Source organism: Pygocentrus nattereri, chromosome 11 (assembly GCF_015220715.1).
Source record: "Pygocentrus nattereri isolate fPygNat1 chromosome 11, fPygNat1.pri, whole genome shotgun sequence".
Lineage (NCBI taxonomy): Eukaryota > Metazoa > Chordata > Actinopteri > Characiformes > Serrasalmidae > Pygocentrus > Pygocentrus nattereri.
Genome location: NC_051221.1, coordinates 14,862,035 through 14,886,101, shown reverse-complemented (window position 1 = coordinate 14,886,101; position 24,067 = coordinate 14,862,035). Strand labels below are relative to the sequence as shown.

The 24,067-nt window shown below is 40.8% G+C and overlaps 1 protein-coding gene across 4 annotated transcripts in view; it reads right to left on the bottom strand.

Moving 5' to 3' along the window:
- stox2b (storkhead box 2b) overlaps positions 1-24,067 on the bottom strand; it is a 97,904-nt gene that overhangs the window by 23,044 nt on the left and 50,793 nt on the right. The window contains exon 1 of one of the 4 annotated variants that reach the window (XM_017703853.2): positions 10,671-10,742. The exons of 2 other annotated variants lie outside the window; for them this stretch is intronic. The gene's annotated coding sequence lies outside the window, so the exon portion shown is untranslated. Of the gene's footprint in view, positions 1-1,938; positions 2,084-10,670; positions 10,743-24,067 lie in introns of those variants that run through there. One more of the 4 variants, XM_017703852.2, reaches the window with a different exon arrangement.

Here is a 24,067-nt window from a genome sequence, read left to right as displayed (position 1 = left end):
AAAATGCTGGACGCACTGATGCACTGCTATGTGAATCGTGGACTGATGCCAATCTGATATGTTTCACACACACATCCACCAATGCTGATATGTAAACAATCAAGTAAATAAAATAGAGTAGATCAGCGTCACCTAAACATTCTCGCACCAAAAACACGTCATCACATATCATTTGGAATGATCAAATCTCCATCTAAACATCTGTCTGATGCCAGTTATTTTTAGGAGCAATTATCTGCCAGCACTGATAATCCTGACATTATCATGCATCCCTACTCGAACTGTGTGAGCTGATGTTGTTAGCTGTGTATTTCCTGCTGTGGGGTAGTAGAGCATCTGAGTAGTCTGAACAGGACAGCCCACTTTGAGATGTTTGTCTTAAAGGGAAACTTTCTACATAGCATAGCTGTGATGTAAAAATAATGACTCAAATCAAGTCATTAACAGAGTTTGGATGTGAAACAGCATATAGTAGAGACACTTACCAACACATCTTCTTTACAGTGGTGGTAATACGAACCATGGGTTGAATGTCTAATGTAAATATTAAACCACCAGCAGACCTACATAAGTTTTTATATATAATGTTAATGGGTAAATAGCAATAAATCTGAAAGCACAGCTTTTCCTTAATGGATTATTTTGCCTAACTATGCCTTGTATATACATCTCTGCAATGAACAGATTTTGAAAAATACATTTTAGGCCAAAACCGTCTCAAAGCTACCACTGCGCAGACCACCACTGTGAACAATTCAGACTCTGTACGCTTCTCTAGAGCACTGCATTTCACATGAAACCACTCTAAATGACTTTGTTTACATCTTAACCATTTGATTATGCAGACGTTTTCAAAGATCAGACAGATCAGACTTCCCCTTCCAGTGTAACAAAAAACAACAGGTAAGTTTAAGAAATTAAGGAACAAAATATCAGATCAACACCAGCCAATACTCAAGGTTTCAGTATCAACAAGAAGTGGTTTCAAGTCATTTAGCTTGACTTTTTACTGCTTCACAGGATCACAAGACCTCCAGAGAGAGAGAGAGAGAGAGAGAGAGAGAGAGAGAGAGAGAGAGAGAGAGAGAGAGAGAGAGAGAGAGAGAGATACAAAGCGAGTATGGCAGACATTTTCGGCCTGTCCTGCTCTGGCCATGGCTCCCTCCCTCCCCCCCGAGAGAGGAACCGTGGGGGTGAACCACAGCTGCGGTGGTCTCTGACGGCTCTGAAAGGGGAAAACACCCTGGACCCCTCCTCCGACAACAACAACTGCATCACACAGCCCACCAGAAACTAAACTCGTCATGCAATGAAAGGCAGGACCCCCCTCCACTGTACTTCTATCTCTGTCTCATAGCTAAAGAAGAGGATCTCTGTAAGAAGGCATAAAAGAGAGAAACGGAGAGAGAGAGAGAGAGAGAGAGAGAGAGAGAGAGAGAGAGAAACACAGACCAAAAAAGACAGAAAAGAGAGATCTCCACAGGTGGAGAGAGGGAGAGGGAGAGAGAGACCTCAACAGACAGGGTTGTAAATTTGCATGCATGAGTGTGATAGCAGATGCAGTGAGCCATCATTTTGCCGACATGAAGGCTCTGTGCTATCAGCAGGACAGAGAGAGAGAGAGAGTGTGTGTGTGAGTGTGAGAGAGAGAGAGAGAGAGAGAGAGAGAGAGAGAGAGAGGGAGAGAGGGACAGTGAGTAATAGTGGAGGTGTAAAGACGCTGGCGCAGTAGTAAACAATCCTGTTCAGCGAGGGCTTCTTTGTCCACACATCTCTCCACCAACCCCACCCCCTTCTTTTGTGATTCATTCTGACGACACGACGCTGCACCGTCCGTCCCCATTACACCTCCCCAATGCAGCCGGAGCAGAAAATCCAAAGAAAAACTACACAGCACCGTCGCAGAAGACAGAAGGAAGAAAGAACACACTCCTCTACCTCTGCTTTTCCTCCGCGACTCCAGCTCCTAATCCAAACGGAACGTCCTTCCCAGCCTCTTCCGCAGACAAATGAGCATTCAGCCAGGGCTCTCTTACCCAGCATGCTCTGGTCCACACAAAGACAGGGGAGGTGTGACCAATCACATTGTGACTGAGCTCACACTGCTCTGCACCCTCCCTGCTCACGCACTCCTGGAATGCCCACTGACACTCCAGCTAGTGGGCGGCCCTTTTTCCATTAGACGTTGTTATGGCAACGCTTCCCAGTAGTACCCAGCACCTCCTCAGTGAGACATTTTTTCCTCCATCTCTCTCTCTCTCTCCCTGTGCCTCTCTCCATTTAGCACCACTCTCTTTCACCAATCCATATGTTTCTGTTGGAGTATGAATATATGAGGAAGAGAGAGAGAAAATGAGAAACACAGTGAGAGAGGGTGACAATGAGGGAGGGAGAGAGAGACAGAGAGAGAGAGAGAGAGAGAGAGAAAGGGTGAGTGACAGAGAGGAGGAGAGAGAGAAAGGGTGAGTGACAGAGAGGAGAGAGAGAAGATGAAGGGAGAGAAAGAGAGAGGGGGGATAAAAGAAAGTATGAAAGGGAAAAAGACTGAATGAGATAAAAAACAGGAAGACTGACAGAGAGGGAGAGAGAAAAACAGGAAGAGGAAAACAGAGAGAGAGAGAGAGAGAGAGAGAGAGAGAGAAGACTGAGAATGGGGGACTGAGGGAGAAGATGAAGAAAGAGAATGAAAGGGAAAGAAAAATGAGAAAAAGATAAAAAAAGAAAATGAAAGACAGAAGATGAAAAGGAGAAAGAGAGGAGACAAAAAGATGAAGACTGACAGAGAGGGAGAAAGAGAGAAAAGAGGAATAAGGAAAGAGAAAAAGAAAGAGAGAGAGAAAAGAGTGAGAATGGGGGAGTGAGAAAGAGGGAGAGAGAGAAAGAGAGAAGACGAAGAACGAGAATGAGAAGGAAAGACAAAAATATAAAAAAGGGAGAAAATGAAAATAAGAGAGGGAGAGTGAGAAAAAGAGGAAGACAGAGAGAGAGAGAGAGAGAGAGAGAGAGAGAGGGAGGGAGAGACACAGAGAGGGAGAGAGAAAGAGAGGGAGAGACAGAGAGAGGGAGAGATGGAGAGAGAGATGGAAAGAGGGAGAGGCAGGAAGAGAGAGAGAGAGTGAGAGAAGGAGAGGGAGAGAGGGAGAGAGAGAGAGAGAGAGAGAGAGAGAGGGTGAGAGAAGGAGAGAGAGGGAGAGAGGGAGAGAGAGACAGAGAGAGAGAGAGAGAGAGAGAGAGAGGGTGAGAGAAGGAGAGAGAGAGAGAGAGAGAGAGAGAGAGAGAGAGAGAGAGAGAGAGGGTGATTTCTACCTTGTTATCCTATTAGAGAATCCTGGGCTCTGTTGGCCTTTGGTTGCAGGCCAGGCAGTACAGAGAAGAGCCTTTCCCTGAGTAAGACTGCTTTAAGCACTGCTGCTCTACATCCACACACACCACCAATCTGCTGTGCTGAGGCCTCTCCTGTGTGTTGGGTAAGAGTCTGTTGGCATAGCAGCAGCAAAGCTGTAGTAAAGCTGTTAATGTGACGACAGAGTGTGAGAGGAGGAGCCAGAGTGAGGGAAAAGTAGAAGAAAGAGGGAGATAAAGAGACGGGGGAGGGGCTATCTATGCGTGTGGGGGGAGGGCTGGACCGTTAGAGGAGATTCTAACTGGCACAAAGGTCTTCTGCTTTATTCAGATCTGCTCTGAGGATCTGCTGCCTCATGCCGAAACCCCCACCACCCTCAACCCGCTACTGAATTCCCGTTCCCACGTCTGAATGCACAAAGCAGAAGTGAGGGGCCACAACCTTAAATTAAAAGCGAGGCCAGCGCTTAATGACAATGCTTAAAGTCGATCTACTCATTACTGTAATTAACTTAAAACAGGAACACGCTGATTAGAGCACGCTGCTGTATGGAAGGCCTACAGAGACGCAAACAGCTCCTGGATTTTGCCGAAAAAACTACAAGAATGACTTTACAGACTGACTACAGGAGTCACAGCCTGTCAGACGAGGAACTCAAACAGGTTAGCCACCCAAAGATGCCAGGCTGAGAGATATAAAATCAACTATATCTTTTATGTGCAGACTTTTGAGTTAAAATGGACTTTTTAAGGTTCCAAAACACATTTAATGCCACTGTCATGGACCGTCCTTTTTCATGATATACGCCGTTGGGAGTGGCATTTAGCCCGTCTAGAAATATCAGTGCTGTATTATTATTAATAACATTTTTATAGGAGAAATAAAAATGTGTTTTTTTTTTAAAGGTGCGTCACGTGTCATTCTTTTCAAACCATGTCTTACTACAAAAGGACATATAGAACTTTGTATTAAACTTTAATTTACTTTTAACTTCACATGTACTTTTGAGGTTACTATTTATCAAATTTTGGAGAACCATCCATTCTAGATAGGGCTGTTTGACTTCCAAGTGACTGGAAGTCCCAGAGTCTTGTAAGACAAATTTCTCATATGGGACAATAAAAGTAAATCTACTAAAACTAAATCTACTAAATCTTTCCACTCAATAATCTCTATTCCAAAAACAAGAGAGAAAAGGACATCTGGCAAAATCATTAATGCAGTGCAATATTAATTATATTTTACCCTAACAAGGAAATTTGGAGAGCTAGCACTAACCAAATTAGCATACTAACAGCAGGGGCTGGCTAAACTACACGATTCTCCTCTGTCAGCTCCTCCAGGTGGGTAGATGATTTTTGATTGTAAGCCATGGTTTTGCTACAAATTCATCATTTTACTGTTTTTACCATTTGGCCTGATGTGAGATTCAGCTGGACTGTGGATCTGTGAGTTGTAGAAGGGTCTATTTTTCATTCAGACGGTCTGGACAGCGACAGCAGAATATCTCTCAACGTCACCGTGTGGAATTGAGTTCAAAGCTCTAGAGTCCACTCTCAAATGCCTGAAATCAAAGAATCGATTCTTTTTGGGGTCGACTCCCGGCCCTACGTGTGACCACTCACAACAGCAAAAAAGTGAGTGCTTTAATTAAGTGTTTTTTTTTTAATCCTGCAATGATGCTGGACCAGAAATAAACAGTAAAAACAGGACTCTAAAAGTGGTCGATCAGCCAAGTATGTAAATAACGCAAGTTATTTTCACCAAAATTGAAACTACTATATAAATGCAAATATTTTCTATAAATTAAGCTCCAGACACAATTTTTGCCATGTAATTTTTTTCAGGCCTGAGGCTTGAACACTGAATCTACTCTGTTAGTAATAAAGTTAATGTGCAGGTACATTTTTCATAACAATGTAAATGTTCCCTCAAATGTACAGCAGTGGTCATACAGAGGCCTCAGCTTATGCTCGTGCGTTCACATGGTTAGTTGTAACCCATAGTGACAAGGATACCTGATCAGCAATGTTCTAACACTATCTGTTGTTTAGGCTCCATGTTCCTGGACGTCATAAACGTCCTTAGGGACCCTTGTCCACCTAAATCTCTATTTCATTCAATCCTCTCCCTCTGTTGTCTTGTCGCATGATCGCGCGATGGTCATGCCATTTGTGTGTGTATAAACTCTGCTATTCTGATTAATAAAGGGGAGAGACTTTCTGAGTACAGACACTGTCTCTGTGGTCATTTGAGTTTCCCCCAGCCGGCTGGACTCTTAGAAGGACGGAGGGCTTCTGGCTAAGTTCACAGCTTTGGTATTGAGGTCGAACCCTAGAACCTAAAACATGATCAAACGGTTCTAACAGTGGTTTTAAGGTCCAACTGTGTACCTTAAAAAAAAAACTCCAGGTGAAAAGTTTGTATTTTTACCTTTTCATAACCAAATGTTGTAAAACAGAACAATAAATTAAAAAGTCTGGAGGCGAGACGATGAGTCGGGCTGTGTGGAGTCAGGACACCTTAGAGAATATCATTTCAGTGGATTATGGGGCAATTAGGTTCCCTGACTAAAAGTACTGAGATGGACCCTGGAGGGGACCACCCCAGTGACAGTTCAGTACATTTATTTCTGCGAGTGTACTGAACCAGACTAGTTTATTCATTAAGTTAAATTTCCCCACAGCTCTTGGGCTTTAGAAATTGCACTTTTTCAGATTATTTTCGATATAAAAGCAATTCACTGTTCAGCCCTACAGCCAAGCGTGTTTAGAGTCTGAAATCTGCTTCTTCACTTCTGCACTGAGGCTAATGGAACAAGCAATGGAAGCTTACACAGCACAAATCAGCATCGCACAAACTGCATACCTAAATGATTCCACACTCTCCTTAAACTATGTCAAACTGTTACGTAATCTCAAAAAGACTCGCATATGTGGTTTCAACTTGTCTTATGTTATTCTGCTTCAAAAGTGTGGGACTCAGTTCCACCTTTTATATTATCCTGTCAAGCTCAGTAAACACTTAAGAAACATTTGAAAACATCTCCTTAATTCAGCCATTTGAAATAAAATGATACATATTTGTTTTTCTTTTTAATTTGATCTGTGCCAATGCACATAACTTTCAGTTATTTAAATGTTTTCTCTTATATTTTCAGTGGTGGAAGAAGTACACAAGTCATGTTCTTGAGTTAAAGTCGAGACACCCAAGGTAAAATATCACTCCAGTAAAAGTAGAAGTTCCTCCCTTTAGACCTCCACTTGAGTAAAAGTACAAAAGTATTTGCCTTCAAATGTACTTAAGTATCAAAGTAAAAGTACTAAAAGATGAATTATGACCCTGATGTCCTATTACCATATTTATAACAAGACTTGCTTCATTAACTCACTTTAGGTGAAAATACTCTAGCAGGTAAACCAGTCTTTTAATAGAATGTCATTCATTAGTGACGCTGACGTCTATTAAATTAAAAATGATCATAAGCACAAAACACTGAAGGCAAACAATTTCCATCAGGAAGAACCGAGGGTCTATTTACACAAAGTTAGGTTAGTTCATCATTTATGTTGAACAGACTCTCCCAAACCTTTACGCTGCTGCGCTGACGTTGAACCGTGTGCTGCACTGGGTCGGTCTGACCAACAGGTCAAAACCAGCTCTAAACAAAGTGACCGCTGGGCCCTGATTGGTGCTCTGGCTTTGCGCTCCTTTTGTTTGGACATGTTACGTTTTTATACACACAGAAACCAAAAGGAACGACAGATTTCTCAAAATGTAGGAGGAAAAAGTCGGATATTAGACTCTGAAATGTAGTGGAGTGAAAGGAAAAAGTCGCCCACAATGGAAAAACTTCAGTACAGACACACGAAAAAACTACTTAAGTACAGAAACTAATTACATTTACTGATTTACTGTCCACCACTGTATATTTTAGACACCGAACAGCACCTGTGATAGAAGACAATCGAACAGAGAAATGCTGTAACTGTTGAACTTTAGCACCTGACTGGAAGGCACTTTGAGCTGCCACCAGTATGAAAAAATGCTGTATAAATAAATTTATTGCTATTATTTCTGACTCTGCATCACATTATGTATGCAATGTACTTCTGTCCATGTTTATACCTTGAAACTGTAGCATCTTAAAGTAGCAGTAGCATCTTAAAGCGTCATTATTTCCTACTTTTGTTGATTTTTCTAGATAGCAGTACATTTCACAACCAAACCTCAAACAGTCTTGATGGACTACATTTGCTGTAAGTGGGAAAATGTTTCTTAATTTGATCTTTTGCCAGACTAGAATGTGTGATGTTAAACAATAAATCTCAGGGAAAGGAAAGTTAACAGAAAATCTGAATCTAAATCACGTCCTGGGGGAACTTTCCATGCTCCCTAAACACAGGAGACAAATTACGGGTTGAATGTAAATTTTCTGAATTCCAGACAAACTATCTAAATGATACCGAGGCCTCAATTCATCATCAGCCTGTTCTACAGCAGGGGAATCCCCACTGAATCACAGTGCTGCAAGTATTCCCTCAGCTATGCTTAAGTGCGAGCTCCTCCTCGGCTCTCCGCGGTTCAGGCCTTTACCTCCTGATGTGTGAAAACACAGAGCAGGTGCTGCTCCAACAAATCATCAGCCAAGAGGAACCGGCTGGCAGGGCTGGGCTGTCCGTCCCACGTGTCTGCAGGATTACGACATCTCTGCTAAGTTCATCAAATTGACAAGTTTTAAGACAGGGCTGGGGAGCTCTGGTCCTGGAGGTCCGGATTCATGAACAGTTCGGCGATTTTCCTGCTCAAACACACCTGATTCAGATCAGCAGTTAACGATCAGGTTTACTCAGTCAGAAATCAGCAGACTGTGCTGGACTCCAGTCCTCAGCAGGTTCAGTAGAAAGCTCACTGGCTTCTCCTCCTTAGAAATATGGAAAATGAATCTGGAGCTGTAGAGAAATAAATGACTTAAACGTATGATGACTGCGATATGCAAATTAAAGAATCGATTCCACTCACCATATATTTTTTTACTAAGAAGGCCGACTTCAAATAGTTTTTACTGCATCCTGACCAATCACAGATGAGTGTTTCTGCGGGAATCAGAATACTCGTGTGATTTAATAAAAGCAAACTGTTTGATCAAAATAATGCAAGCCAACCTTAAACTATGACACATCAGGGAATAACCACTGAGCTTCAAATATACAGGAATCACAAAATGAGCATTGTGTCACGACCAATATGGAAATTTTGCCTATAATGATTTTAAGACATTAAAAATTCGGAGTTTTATATTTTTATTTTATCTATTACCCTTTTATTACAATAGTTTAAGTTAAATACGGCCAGTTTGACTGACCGATATGATTGTCAGCTCTCGATGGTCACATCTGTTGATGTTTCGGGGTAACATGTGGAAGAACATCTTGCACCATCAGTTCCACTTCGGACCACTTCCCCAAGCAGATGAATCACATGACTATCAGCAGGTGGAAAGCAAAATGTGTCAAAAGCTGGTGAAGGACGTGTCTCCTGATAATGTAGGTACATTATCTTCATCAGTGTAATACTGATTTTGCATTTGAAACCTAAACATCGAGTCAGACCTTTTTGAGTCTGCGCACGTGACGTTAATATGTAAAGACGTATAATGTGGCATGAAAAACTCGAAAACCCACCCAACACCTCTGACTTTTAAATGATCATTTCAGGCTCTACAGGGCGACTTTTTTGCTGACTCAGTAAAGCTATTTCAGTTTTAAGAGAAACTATTTACACAGTGTAGCTTTAAATTAAAATAAAAGCACAAACCCACAGTTTAAATAACTTAAGTAAGGTAAAACTGTGAGTGGGCCTACCCAGAGTTTGATTTCTGTTAATCGCCTCTTATTTTTACTATTTTTCCATCAGTTCTTTTCACAACTATTTTCTGCTTTTTATGTCACATCATGTTATTGGTTAGACATGGACACACTTTAAGTGTTTTCAATGTTGCAACCAAATAAAGGAGCAAGTTATCAGATACTTAGTGGCAATACTTTGGGCTCTGTTTGCAAAAGTGTGGGCATCCCTGGTCAAATGACATGTTCTGTTGATTTTCTATGTAAAAATAAGTGAACAGTTCTTGTGAAAAGTGAAAAGTTTCTTTACTAAATTTGACAAACTGGGGAAAAAATAACCATAAAATGTGACGTGTGTAAAAGTTAAGTACACATTTTATATTGTATGCTTTATTTTTCCTAATATCTTAAACTCAGTAAATAAATAGAAACTGTGCTCTAAAATCTGCCAGAAATGGCTTATTTAAATTAGAAAATCAACAAAACATGTCATTTAAACTTCTGCATAGGACTGTATCATGCAGCCCTACCAAAAACAAACATACTTAAAAGAACTTTCTTCCTCAACATAAATAAATACTCCAAAATGCAGGGCACCAAATAACACCAGTCATTTCAGAGAGACAAATCTTTTGGATTTTCCGACCACGTGCATGGCTATGATAGCATTCAACTCCACAAACCCACATCTATGGGTTACAATTAAAGGCCATAAAAGAGGTCTTGAGTTACCAAAACCACAACAACTGTCTCAGTAACATCACACCTTACTTTAAAATCATAAATCACGCACGACAGTTACCACCTCACCAGTCATACGGATCACCGGGTTTCTGTACTTGTTTCAACACTTGATGGAGATAATCAGGCCAGTCCAGCAGGGTCAGACTGCGGATCAATTTGTATTCTAAAAAGAGGGAAAAAACAGCCTGACAGACACTAAAACTCTAAAGCAAGGCTGCTTTTCTTCTTTTCGCTTCAATTCCTGTTGTGACACGCTTTGGCCCGTTTTGTTTTCCCTACTTCAGCCACGGTTTAACCGACAGCACAGCGGCCGAGGCTTGAGAGCAAAGCAGAATCGGTAACACTACATCAGGGCCGCACTTCTACAAAAAGAGAGCTCCATTTCGAATGACTGCTCAGTGAAGACATCAAAGTGAGCGACAGTGCCCTGCTCGCCGATTCAATTTTATGACGCAATTTGGACAAAAGTAATGAAATGTTGTAAAATAACCACAGTCTTGTTCAAAAAACCCTGTTTTTCAAGAAGCACTTGAGCTCATGGCTGGTTGTATGGAGTTTCAGCTGGTCCTGCTTTATCATTCAAATCAGCCTCGTTAGGAATCAGCGCAATCTGCCCGAGCGAGCTATGGAAACCTTAGGCAAACAAACAGCACCGACCAGCAGCTCGATCTCAAACACAGACATAAAAAGGTAATGAAGGAGATGAATGATAGAATACATTCTATTCAATTTCCTACCTGCAACTCAGAGAATTTAGTCCTCATAACCCAGAGAAATTACATGAGGCGAGGCACAGGGAAAGAGAAAGTGCAAGAGATAGACAGAGAAACGTAGATGGCAATAAAGTAGGATGGGCCATAAAGTGGTGTGTCAAAGACAGACAGAGATATGCTATTACCAAAGCAACAACAGCAAACAGTCAATGCAGCACATCTGCCTCCACAGACATACATTGCCTGACGAAGTCTGTAGGCACCTAGATTTCCAAAACGAAGCTTAAATGAACAGTGAGAAAAAGCCCATTTCAATTTTTTTTAACAGGAAGTGTGTATGTGCTGTATGTGTGAATTGATGATTAACATTAAAGAGTCATATCCTCACACACACACACACACACCTCAAACACACTCCAGTTCGCAAATATTCGCGGACACACAAAAACAGCCAAGCAATCAGCAGCGTGAACACACAAGCACGCTCTCCAGGCCTAGTGAAAGCTGCTAAACCACAGCTCTGTCTCCGGTATGCAGCTCAGTCACCCACACAGATATGAAGATTAAAAACTTTTCCAGATATCCACCTCCCCACGACACAGAGGACAACACAGATCCATCTCTGAAGCATCGTGCTGTGTGGATGCAGCAGGATAAAAGAAGAAGGGGGGCATATGCATTTATATCTACTGGACTCAGCATGACAGATATATCAGTCGGTCACTAGTATCATGATATATCATTGTTGGAACAAAACCTTGTATCTCCAAAATGACACCTGTACAGGAGATGGAAAAACATACTTTACTTTTAATGTAAGTCAATGGAACCAGAAATTTTTTCCAGGTCATTGTGGGCGATTTCATTTGGTCCATTCATCATGAAATGTACTTGCGATGTAAAGGGCAACAGGCATTTAAAAACTATGTACAAAACTGAAAAACATTCAAATGAGTTTGAGTTTCCTCTGTTTATCTGATTTGTGATCATTGTGACCCTTGAGAACATATTTTACTATAAAAGTATCACGTATCAGAATTTTCAGTCCTTTTAAAGTTGGTAAAACCTAATATCATACATAAAACACACACACACACACACACACACACACACACACACACACACACACACACACACATATATATATTTTACATTTTACAAAATGGTAATCAAAGATATCAGATCAGAGATCTTATTCTGTTGAATGCTGTAAATATCCCATCTGCTATAATGAAAACTCAATACTACTGATGTTCAAATGAGTGCTTTGAAATGTAGGTCTACTGCTGATGTTACCCCCTACTGGCCATTCAGAGCACTGACCACTGCCCATCTGACTTTCCAACCTGCTTTACTGGTACTGCGTGCTTTTCTACTATCCTTTTTGAGGCTTTGGGTTAGAAACATGCACTAAAGCCTTAACTCACTAATACCTCCTGGTTAAAATGAGAAATTAGTGAAAGTGTGAAACAGTGAAAGAACAATACTGTCCAAGCTGCAGTGCTGAATTAGTGTCACTGACATTAATAACAACTTTCATCATCAGTCAGGAAAACTCAGTATTGTTATCGCTGAGACAACACTGTTGTAAGAAGTATTGGAAAATTTAATTAATTCCCTTATTTTTGGGGGGAAAAAAGGTTAAATGCATGTAAAAGCAAATTCACAAAAAACAACATATCACCATTATTTCACAGACATTTAAGTTTATTTAAATAGTTGTTACTGTTATTAAAATAGTGAAATGTTACTGAATTACAGTAAAAGCCAGAATTCTAAGAAATAAATAACTGTAGTTTTACAGATTTGTACTATCATTGAGAAAACCTGTACTGTTAATTAACGGGTTTTGTCCGGCACCCCTGCTGCCGGACATTGTCCTATTTTTTAATGATTTTTTTACAGTGTCGTTAAAGCAAACTCATTTAAAATCACAATAAATCAGAAATCATAGTGCATTTTTCTTTCATGCTGTAGTGCTTTTCCAAGCAAAACCCAGTGTCAGGCAGAAAGACTGGTGGGGAAAAAAGTATATTATTGGTTAATATTATCTTTCTCTGGCTGCTGGTGTACAGCCCTGCGGTGGACTGGCGACCTGTCCAGTGTTTAAATGATCGATCTGTGCTAAATATGACCAGATCCAAGAAACAACAATAAAAAAGTTTCAATTTCTGGTTGACTTTAAAAAACATTCGGTACACTGTAGTGTACACTTCATAAGGCTACACAACACCCATATAAGCTTTTAATGACAGCTGACAAAACCCTACATAAATGTTTATAAATGCTAATTCCAATCAGATACGTCATTCGTTATAAAAGCATTTGCCACTTTTGACCAAAGTTAGCTAAAGTAGCCTGCCTACTGGAATAAGCATTTATAAATATTTATGTAGGCGTATATCAGTTGTCATGACAAGCTTATGCAGGTGTCATGTAGCCTTATGAACTGTACCCTACCAAACATTTTTAGCTAGTTAATGTCACTGTCTAGCGCTGATACAAAAAATCTGTTGTGTTGTTTTAATAGTGCAAAGTTGCATTGTTTCAAGAACGAGGGACTAAACTAACTGCAGTCTGGTTTCTTAGCAACAGTCCCCAATAGAGGGCATAATTAAAGTCTCAAGTTTCAGTTCACGGTTCAGTGAGTTCAGTAATACACACAGATGAATGATTTGTATGTATTTAAATAATCAATGAAACAGATCTAACCTAAAACACTTTCTACTTAATGTGTAAAAAATAACAATTGAACCTGTTTCATGTAAAATGGCAGGAATTTGTTTGATGGATTGGAAATATATTTGTCCCATTAGCCGTGTGGTACAGTGGTAGATATACACAGACACGGACACACAGCTGTACGAATGCAAGCATACCAACACTAAGGGATGTCTTTTTTGGACAAAACATGAGCCTCAGCTAACAAGACCTTTCAATGGAAAATCCCTGCTGAGCATATGAATTAGCCCAAGACTAACCTTAATCTATGTCTGGAAAGCCGGCCCCGAGCGGTTTCAGCCATTGCTTAACAAATGTGCTTTAAAGTGTTACGGGATAAAAATAGCACAGGGTACAGCACAAACCATCTGTACACAGTGGCACTGGGCCTTCACAGAGCAATGGTGCTGAAATGAAGCTAACCAGGCTCCTGAGTACAGCCTGCTGAAAGCCCAGAGAGGGAAGCTGTTAGCCCTTAAAACAATACTCCAGCATTTTTCAACCTTATCCGCCACATCTGTATCACACAGTCGATTACCATAGGCAATTGTGACACTTCATAATAAAATAAAAGAACAGAAACCTCAGAAACACTTGGCTTATAATAGACTAAATAGTGTGTCATTTTGTCAATAAAAGTTCATTTTTTAAGATTAACATATTTTAGCTCCCATAATTTACATTTGTGTAACACGTCTAAATGCAACATCAGGACTTTACAGCAGATAACAACTACTGAAAGGCTGGCATTACTACCAAAACAGTCCTATACCAATTTCCATAACTGTCTCGTTTCTGTTAACCCTGTCAAATCAAGCGCTCTGCTAGTGATCCATTCTGAGAATTTGGCAATGGCCCCTTTAATTCATTTAAATCTGCCACCATAAGAATTACAGCATGTGCAGTCCACCACATTGGCCAGAGTGAAATGCATAGGCTTGCGCGTCATCATGTTTTCTATCACTGTGTAAAAGGTGCATGTGTTACTGCAGTTTGGTGACTGTTCTTCCGGGCGACTGCGCACACACACATGTCGAGAGAGCAATTCACAAGGCTCCCGAGTGGTGCAGCCATCTAAGCACTGGCCCTGACATCAGGAGGTCGCGAGTTCGATCCCTGGTAATGCTACAGTCGTCCGTAGCCGGGAGTCAAAGACAGCGCAATTGGCCTCACTCTCTCTGGGTGGTAGGATGACCCCCCTTCTCCCCCATCACTCAATGTGATGCTAGTCAGCGCAGGCGTCTGTTAGCTGACATAACAGATCTGGCAGTTGGCGCTTTCCTCCACGCGCGTTCAGCTGTCCTGGGACGCTGCGTGAGCGGCAGTTTGAAAAGAGGCGGTGGCTGGTTTCACAGGACTCAGAGGAAGCCTGTGCCAGCCTTTACCCTCCTAGTGTTGATAGCATGGTGTGATCTGGGGGAGGCCTGACTAGCAGGTGGAATATGAGATAAAAATAAAAGCCCATGTTTTCTGTTTCCTGACTGAACTATTGCATATCTCTGTTGTTGGAACGAAACCTTGTATCTCCATTTTTGTATTTTTTGAGTTTTTGGCATAAATTGAAAATGCCTGTTTCCCTTTACATTGTGTGTAAATGTAATGATGAATGGAAGAAACGGCCTAAAATGATGTAATGATGAATGGAAGAAACGGCCTAAAATGATGTAATGATGAATGGAAGAAACGGCGTAAAACTACATTAAAATTAAAGTATGTTTTTTCCTTCTCCTGTAAAGTTGCCGGTTTGGAGATATGAGGTTTTGTTCTGACGACAGTGATATTTTAGCCTGACATTGTTAAGAAGTCAGTATTGAAAAGTTCTGAGTGTTTCTGCCTTCTAGCACCATTAGCAGTCACTAGGCTTTCCGTATCTGTGAACTCTGTGTTTCCTCTATTCCACCAAGTCACGTTATTTTAGCATTGGTTATTCTGTAGCCTACTTTAGGCTTTAAAAAAGGCTAATAAAAATATGCCAAAAATTGGCTATTTAAAGGGTTAATATCCTCCACCTCATGGCTCAGGTTTTCCTTTATCCATTTTCAGCCAACTTAACCACATTTTGATGAAATACCGCTGGTGCAACCGCAGTGTTCTGTGGAGGTGGAACATTAGCAGAACGCAATGCAGCGCATCAAAAATAGAAACACAGCATCAGTCGCGTCCGTCATAAATGGCTCATCGTACTGCGCTCTGGCACTCGCAGCCAGTGTAGACAACTTTGTTGACTGGGAAGGGAACGTTCTGGTTTTGTCGTTGATGTCTGCAGCTAGGACAGGTTTTCTAACAGAATCCGTGGGGGTGGAATTCTACTTTAAGCGTGTTTGACATTAAAATGATGGCCTGTGATAATCACCCGCATGTTGCACATACAGCAGCCAGAGATCAGGTTTTAAAAATCGCTGGAGCATCTCTTTACAACTGGGCAACGTTACAACGTTACAGTACTGAGTCTTTCATTTACTCTACTGTTTGTAGGTTTAAATTTCCTTTCCGTGAGCCAGAGGTAGAGATCAGAGAAAGAGAGAGAGAGAGAGCATTTTGGGTTAATCTGAGCAGGGAGATGAGAGTGATGCACAGCTTGAGCGTGTGTGTGTTTCTGCACAGTGGGTATTGTTGCGTCAGGGAGCCGAGGGGTAGGCATGGGTTAACGAGTTCATTTCTGTCCCAGCATGCATTGCTTTATCCATAATGCTGCGCTGTGTGCGTGGGAGCTGGTGTGTAAAAGGCAGATGATGTGCAGGGACTGTGTGTGTGTGTGTGTGTGTGTGATAGAATAAAAGCCGAGTCAAAGTGCACAGCTGTACGCATTCAGGGTTGAATAACATTGTGAACCGCGCGCTAAAGGCCGATTCCTTTTCTCAATCGTTTTTCCGTCGCCTGTCTGACGGAACAGATACGCTTCCATCATAATTGATGTGTCAGTCCACACCAGCTCCACTCCAGCGTCTTGTACCCATCAAAACGTCCATCTTTTAATGAGTCAAACTCCAAGGAGATCCAATCAAATCACACACCCACTTTCTATGGCCATTCTCAGCTATATTTTCTCAGTCTTACTGAACTAAATGTTAAGCACTTGTGTAAAAGATTGTGGCTGAAAAGCAGCTCCTGCACCTTTTGCTGTGTTAAGGCTGCATGACAGGTCATTTATTTAACAACAGCAGGGGTTAAAACTATCATGGGAATTGTGGGCCGACACCAATATCCCATATTTTGCATGCAAATGCTAGTGTTAACAAACTTTAACAAATCATAGAAATTGGAACTGTATCTACTTGGATTAACAATACAAATAAGCTTCATTTTACATTTATTACTAAATACCACCTGCGCTCAAAAACAGCTTGAAACAGTCCTCTTGGACGGCTTATTTTGGTGACCCCTGGTTTCCACGACCACTATTGTGAGCAATCAAAGATAGTTTCTCTACAAGGCACCATTTCCCATCAAACTACTCTGAATGACTTTGTTTACATCTCATCCACGAATTATACAGAGATTTTGAGAAATTGGTGGAATTTCCCTATAATAATTTGTTATGAGATCAGAGACGGATATTTCATGGCAGAGCTGCAGGAACACTCTTTCATTTGCATATTAGCCATTTCCAGCCCCTGTGCTGAAGCCTCTACACTGCAGCATTTTGTGTTTCCTCCACTTTAACTAAATTAAATCAAATCGTTAGCTAAGTATGAAGCCTGTCAAGCTGAGTCGGGTGTGTCAGAGCAAAGACATGAAACATGATGCGAGCACTGAGGCTACATAAAGCCCTATTCATTCCCCTATCATGACCAGTGCTGGTGAGAGGCTTCAGAAAGTCTGCACAGACACCAGAAATAAGCATTTTTGCAACATAATCCTTTTATACATTGTGTGGGAAGCAATGTTAATAAAAACATGTCTGAAATAAGAGGAATGAGCTCTGGACTCGGACAATTTATTCCATTCGACTGCCGTTCTTGTTTTGTTATAGCTATAGAGATGTGTATATCTGCATCTATACATCTAACATCTTTGAAAACAGGATGCACACTGCAAAAGGGCAAACAGGCCTTGATAATGTGTGGGTGCTTAAAGGGGAATTCCACCAATTTTTCTAAATTGCTTCATAATTCAATGACAGAGAAGTCTTTTAGAGGGCCAAATGTGAAAATGTTTATTGTACAGAAACTTACCGGCTTATTTTAGCGAAGCTTTCTTTACAGTGGTGGTGATAAGAACCAGGGGTCGGTGTGTTTTCAATAAATATGTCCATTTTATTTACTATCCAAAACCACCTGTAAACCTACACAAGCCCTTTCAGTTTTCTATACATTGTTGATAATGATAAAACAGGTAAATCTGGAAAAAAAAAGGTTTTCTTTAAGGAGTATTTTAGCATGGAACACCCTGCATGCGCCACGCCGGCATTAACAGATTTGAAAAATGTTTTAGACTAGAAGCTTATCTAAACACGATGTCTCAGACATTAGGCGGTAAATTCATAACCATTTCATGTGGTGACTTTCTGTGAGGAAGCTTTAAGAGGTGGTAAACTCCTTAGACGTCTGGTTCCCATCTCCACCAATGTGAACCAATCCAACTTGGTAAATTTCTCTAGAATGGAGAATTTCATATCGAACCACTCTGAATAATTGTTTACATGTTAACTATTTAATTATGCTTAAATGTGAAAAATCGGTGCACCTCCCCTTTAAAGGACCACAACAGCTTAAACAAAACAAATAACTGAACACTGTAGGATGTTTAAACTGTCTATGGGGGCCTCTGACCAGAAGACTGACCTTGGAATGTGTATAAAATTATACTAAGGTTTAAAGATCAACTGCTGGAGGAGATGGCATGGAGTGTCCTTAGGCTACCAGGATAAAGGTCAGAGGAGAAAGTTCAGAGGGGAGTGACAGCACATGGATATTGCAGGATGGAAAGGTCAGAAGGTCAGTTCCTTACAGCATCATGTTCAGGTCCAAGGTCGGTCATGTGAGCAAGTCAATCACTGAGGAAGGTAAGCAATTGACAGAGCGCTCCTGACATGTAAATCTACTAAGTCTACAGAATCTTTTTCTCTTGTCTATTTACATGAGTGTCACTTCCCGAACACAGGAGCCAGCACTCACCACAAGATAAGCATCTGAGAAGAAAGTCTGTGTTGCAAATTACAACAGTGCTGGGATGGCCATAGTACTGGCCAAGAGTTTAATGTTCTCTCTGCTCTGCCACACCTGACAAATCTAATCTGACAAAGGTTAATGTGGTTAATCGTGGGTTAGAGCGGCAAAAGCACTACACTGTACAGTGCGGTCCTTAAGGACAGTAGCTGGGCATGGCTGTAGTACTATGAAGAGGCTGGTAAGCAGACGCAGGTGCACGATGAAGACTTACAAGTCAATAGAGGGAATTTTCTGATATGCAAAACAGATTTAAATAGAGATGCATCAATATCACCTATTTCCCTTAATACTCCATACACTTACCTCAAGCATCTGCCAATACTAAGAACTGGGACTAATTCTTATCTAGCGTAACTACTCAATATGTACCTATAAGTCTTGACACTTACATATATAAAACCCTTTAAATGTTCAAGTTTTACTACACACATCCACAGGAAATTGGTAAATTCTATATATTATATATATATATAATAAAACCACAATGACAATATGTAGCAAGACAACTAGCAAATCACCTTTTGCCCTTATCATGCAACCTTATAAGGACATTTGGAATACAGACTCACACTGTGAGTTGTTACAGCAACACTATAGCTGACTACACTCGAATCATTAGATTACACGCTGTCCTTTTGGTGAGAAAAGCTGAGAAAGCTGAAAAAAAGTTCAAGAAACGTCTGAAGTTGAACAGTCATCCTTAGCAGATGCTGGGAAGGCACTACACAGCTCCTTTCAAAAGAAGGTGATGACAATCTTGTCTGCATTAAAATACTTCTCTTTATGGCTCTACTCTTGTCCCCAGATATGTTATTTATGAGCTGGGATGTGCTTAAATGTAGAAGGACATGAGGATTAAAAGCATGCCGGAGCGTTCCAGCACAGACACAAAACACCAGACAGCATGCTGGTAAGAAAGGCCATGAAGCTGTCTTTGAAAGCATCAGCATTTATCATAGGCACTCTTGTCCTCACAATGTGGAAGACTATGAAAAGAAAAGGGGAAAAAGCTATATGTATGGGGGGGGTGCTCGTAAAACAGTGATGGTGATTCTCAAAATGACTTGCAGTCAGCAAGGGGACACAAAAGGGGGTTTTCTTGGTTGTGGGCCAAAATTTGGTGGTTAGCTCATGCATTATGTTAGCTCACGAGTGGAGAAGAGAGCGAACACAGAATGAGAGGCAGAAGAAGGAAAAACTCTGTGACAATAACAGTAGGTGAGTGACAGAGAGTAAGTGAGCAACAGAGAGAGAGGAGGGGGAGCGAGAGAGATCCAGAAAAATGTCTTCAGCTGAATCCAAACCGGAGATGGACACTGAAACGTTGTGAATGACCAGCAGCCAAGGATTCAGGCACAGCCAACCAATCAGAAAGCCTGACAATGGGTTCCTGTGGACAGCAGCCAGTTCCTCTCTGTGAGAGTTTGGTTATGAGGCAGAGTTTTGTACTGTGGAGGCCAATCTCACTGTACAGTATCATCATCAGTAACAGCAATTTCGCATATTGAAGTCCAAATTACCTTCAGTGTAACTGTAGAAGTTAATTCAGCTGGGATAGATTTACTGTGTGGTAAACCAGTGATTTCCAATCCTGGACCTGGAGAACTCCTGTCCTTGCATATTTGATTGTTTTCCTGCTTTAACACATCTAACTCAGGAAGGGCTCTCTGACACTTTAATGCAGATATTTTACTGTTTTTGTTCAATTAAATCAATTGCCCTATGTTCTTTGAAAGCTAACTGTGAAGACTGTAAAACGGTAACACTTTCTATGAGTGTCACGTTTGTAAACATCTACAAACACATTCATAACATGTTATAATGCATTCGTAAGGCATCATAAACATGGCTATATTTATAAAAATGCATTACACATTATAGCCATGCTTATTATGCATTATGAATTGTTGCGATAATGCATTATATGTACTGTTCATAACAAATTATAAGAGCTCATAAGCTGTACTAGTCCACTCTAAGTAAAGTGAAGTGTACTGTACTAAAGCCTCCTCCAGTGTTAAGAGTGAGACTTCAAGTTGAAGCATTTACTGAAGGATTTGCTGAAACACTAAAACATACACAATACAGCACATTACAGGCTTCAAATGTCAGATTTTAAGCTTGTGCTGTCATCAGTGTTTTACCCAATGTGAGAAAGTCAATGTACACCACTGTTAATGTACACCACCGTTAGCTTGGCACTAAATTAACACTGCATATCCAGTAGAGTGCTAGCAGGAATTAGCATTACTGCAGTGCAGTGTGGTGTTACAGAATGAAGGTTTCTGGCACTTGACGTTAGAAGCCTCACTCTTAACACTGGAGGAGCTTTAGTACAGTATTCTTCACTTTACTTAGAACATATACATACAACTTATGAGCTCTTATCATTTCTTATGAATAAAACTTATAATGCATGTTAACAATTCATAGTGCCTAATAAGCATGGCTATAATGTGCAATGCATTTTTATAAATATTTAGAACCATGTTTATAATTCCTTATGAATGCATTATATTAGAAATCTTACAAATGTGTTTATAGATGCCTACAAATGTGACATTCATAGAAAGTGTTACCTGTAAAACAAATGATGTATTTGTATGTATGATCTGTTTGATCCTGTCATTTATCCATTGCTCTGTGAAGAAATGGTCATTTTATGGGCGTTGACTTTGTATTGTTGTTATGACCACCCACTGAACCCAATGGCTGGCGGTCATTATGTGGTGGTAGAGAGCACAACAATGGCTGAAAGGGAGTGTGGTATAGAGAGACCACATGTTGAACATGTTGAAGTTTGTTTGCAGTGAAATCCAGAACCTAAGTCAAACGTATGAGCTAACAGGGGTGTCACAATACATCATGACATGTGACCATGTGTACTGCGGAGAATGGATATTCTATTAATTATACCGCCCTGTGATGGACTGGCGACCTGTCCAGGGTGTATCCTGCCTTCCGCCCGATGACCACTGGGATAGGCTCCAGCACCCCCTGTGACCCTGAGGGAGAAATGTGAGTGTGTGTGTGTATGTGTGTGTGTGTGTGTGTGTGTGTGTTAATTCTCTGATGCAACTGCAGTGTTTGAACACCAGATTTTGCTAATGATCAGCACCAATTACTGCATGTAAACTGCATGCTAAAATCACCACAGCTCTCAGAATCTCACCTCTCACTGATAATTTAAACTGGCTATGGTCCATGCACTTCCCAATGGAAACCAAGCTAAATGCAAGCGAACACAGGTATGTAGATTAACCAATGATAAGTGATGACTGCTGTTACAGGCATCAGTATCAGTGAGAAATAAGTCCATGAAAATTGGCCTCTGTTACCAGTGAAAACCAGGGACTACTGCTATTGTTGGCAGAGCATCACAGTTAAAAATGAGAGTTAAATCCATGAACATCAATGACTACCATTAGAAGTTAAGGTAAAGGTCCTGCTCTGTCTGATCCACTCAGACCAGTGCAACACACACTAACATACCACCACCACATCAGTGTTACTGCAGTGCTGAGAATGATCCACCACCCACATAGTACCTGCTGGCCTCCTAACCACTGATGAACAGGGTAAAAGGGGGCTGATAAACTGGACAATGAGTGTAGAAACGAGGTGGTGATAATGTTATGCCTGATCCTTAATTAAAGCCACTGATTATTGATGACAGCTTAGCTAGCTCTATAACATCGCCTGCACTGATAGACTGTAGGTCCGGGTGCACACTCATCTGTTAATTGTCAGATTTAGTAGAGCAACCACCAAACTGTACTGGACACCAGCCCTCCAGGAACAAAAGCTGTGCCCCACTGCTTTAGTGCATCCCATGAGCATATAGCAATAACAGCCACGGAGTGTCCAAACGTAAATATGGCTACATTTGCACGTTTTGTGTTGTGGTGTTTTCAGTAGCAAAGTAAACAAAAGCTTCTAGGCAAATATACTGGAGTAAAAAATATTCATTTTCATTTCAGAATGTAGCAATATAGATGTCTCTTTTCAAGTAAAATACAAAGACTGCCAAAATCGACTTCAGTATAGCTAAGTATTTCTGCTTTGTTACCACACACCACTCGTTGGATCAGATACCAAAATATGCAGAGCAGGGCTAAAACAGGACAAGAGTTGGGAAACACTGTACTAAAGCAAATGGCCTGTCGTCAGCAGACAAAACGACGTGATGACTAAAAGCAGAGAAACACACACACAGCTTTCCATTCGCGACATTGTTATGACTGTCATTTGAAGTCAGACGCGGCCTTAAGCTTGTTTAACATGGAGCAGACAGTAATGGGGTTAGAATTACACATGTGTCGTGTCAGTCTCGTGCCAAGACTTGCCCTAAAATGTGCAAACGCTCTGATGGATTTGTGATCCACAAAGCTCCCACCATTACGGCATCTGTCTCCCCAACTGAACACAGGTGAAAGCATTTCGCTCACCTGATGCTTTCACTCGGATTCAGTTATTTGCACAGACGCAGGCAAAGATAAAGCACAATGAGTTTAGCATAGCCCAGGAGAAATGTACTTCACACACGCAACTGTGCCGAACGCTGCACGCCATCAGGCCCAGGCAGGCTGCTGTTAATGCTCAGGGTTGCTCTTCAATTCATAAAACATTTCTGCTGCATATCACAGAAACCGCAAAGCATTTATGGGTGAGGCTCTGTCTATCTTTAATGGGTGATTTATTGTTTGTAGAAAAATGAGCAAAGTAATTTATCAATGACATGAATTTAGGCGTCTTTCATCAATATTCAAAAACAAGCTTTAGAAGCTGCAGAACTTTAAGCTCATCTGTGTTAGGATGGAGCAATATTGTGAACAAAGTCACATTGTGATATTCTATTACAATAAATGTGACAATTTGTAAACTTAAAAAAAAAAAAAAAAATGTAACCAGATGATCTATTGATCCCACCCTAATGAAGTGAAATATCATTCCAGCAATTAGGGCAGCAGAATTAAGGCAGCAGTTCGATACTCTGCAATATTCTAGCTTGGCTAACATGCTACGGAGAAGATGAATGATGCACCAAAATGAAAACTTACCCAAAACTGAAATTCACAACACACTGTACTGAAAATCAAAATGAAAAGAGATTGTGTGCCTTGTCATTTATATATTTGAACGCAATACCAGTTCAAAATTGAACAAAACAGAGTCCATAATTATAGTAGGGTCTGAGACATAAAAGAGCAGATGGTCGTCCAAAGCAATAACCTTCACTATCATTCAGTTACACTAAATTTATTGATTTTTTTGTTGTTGTTTCAATAACTGTAGATACAGATGACTGCATCATGCTTGCAAGGACTTTCTGCTTCCGCTGTTTTGCTTTGTTCTGCATATTGAGCGGGATGTCACGTTTTCAAATGTTATTACAACGGTAGTGGATGAGTTTTTGGGCACTGCACCTGTTTTCACACTCAACATGAATAGCGATTACAAATCACTCATGTAATTTCTCTTGTAGAAACTGAAATACTTCCACACGGCCAATATTTGTACTGTTGATCG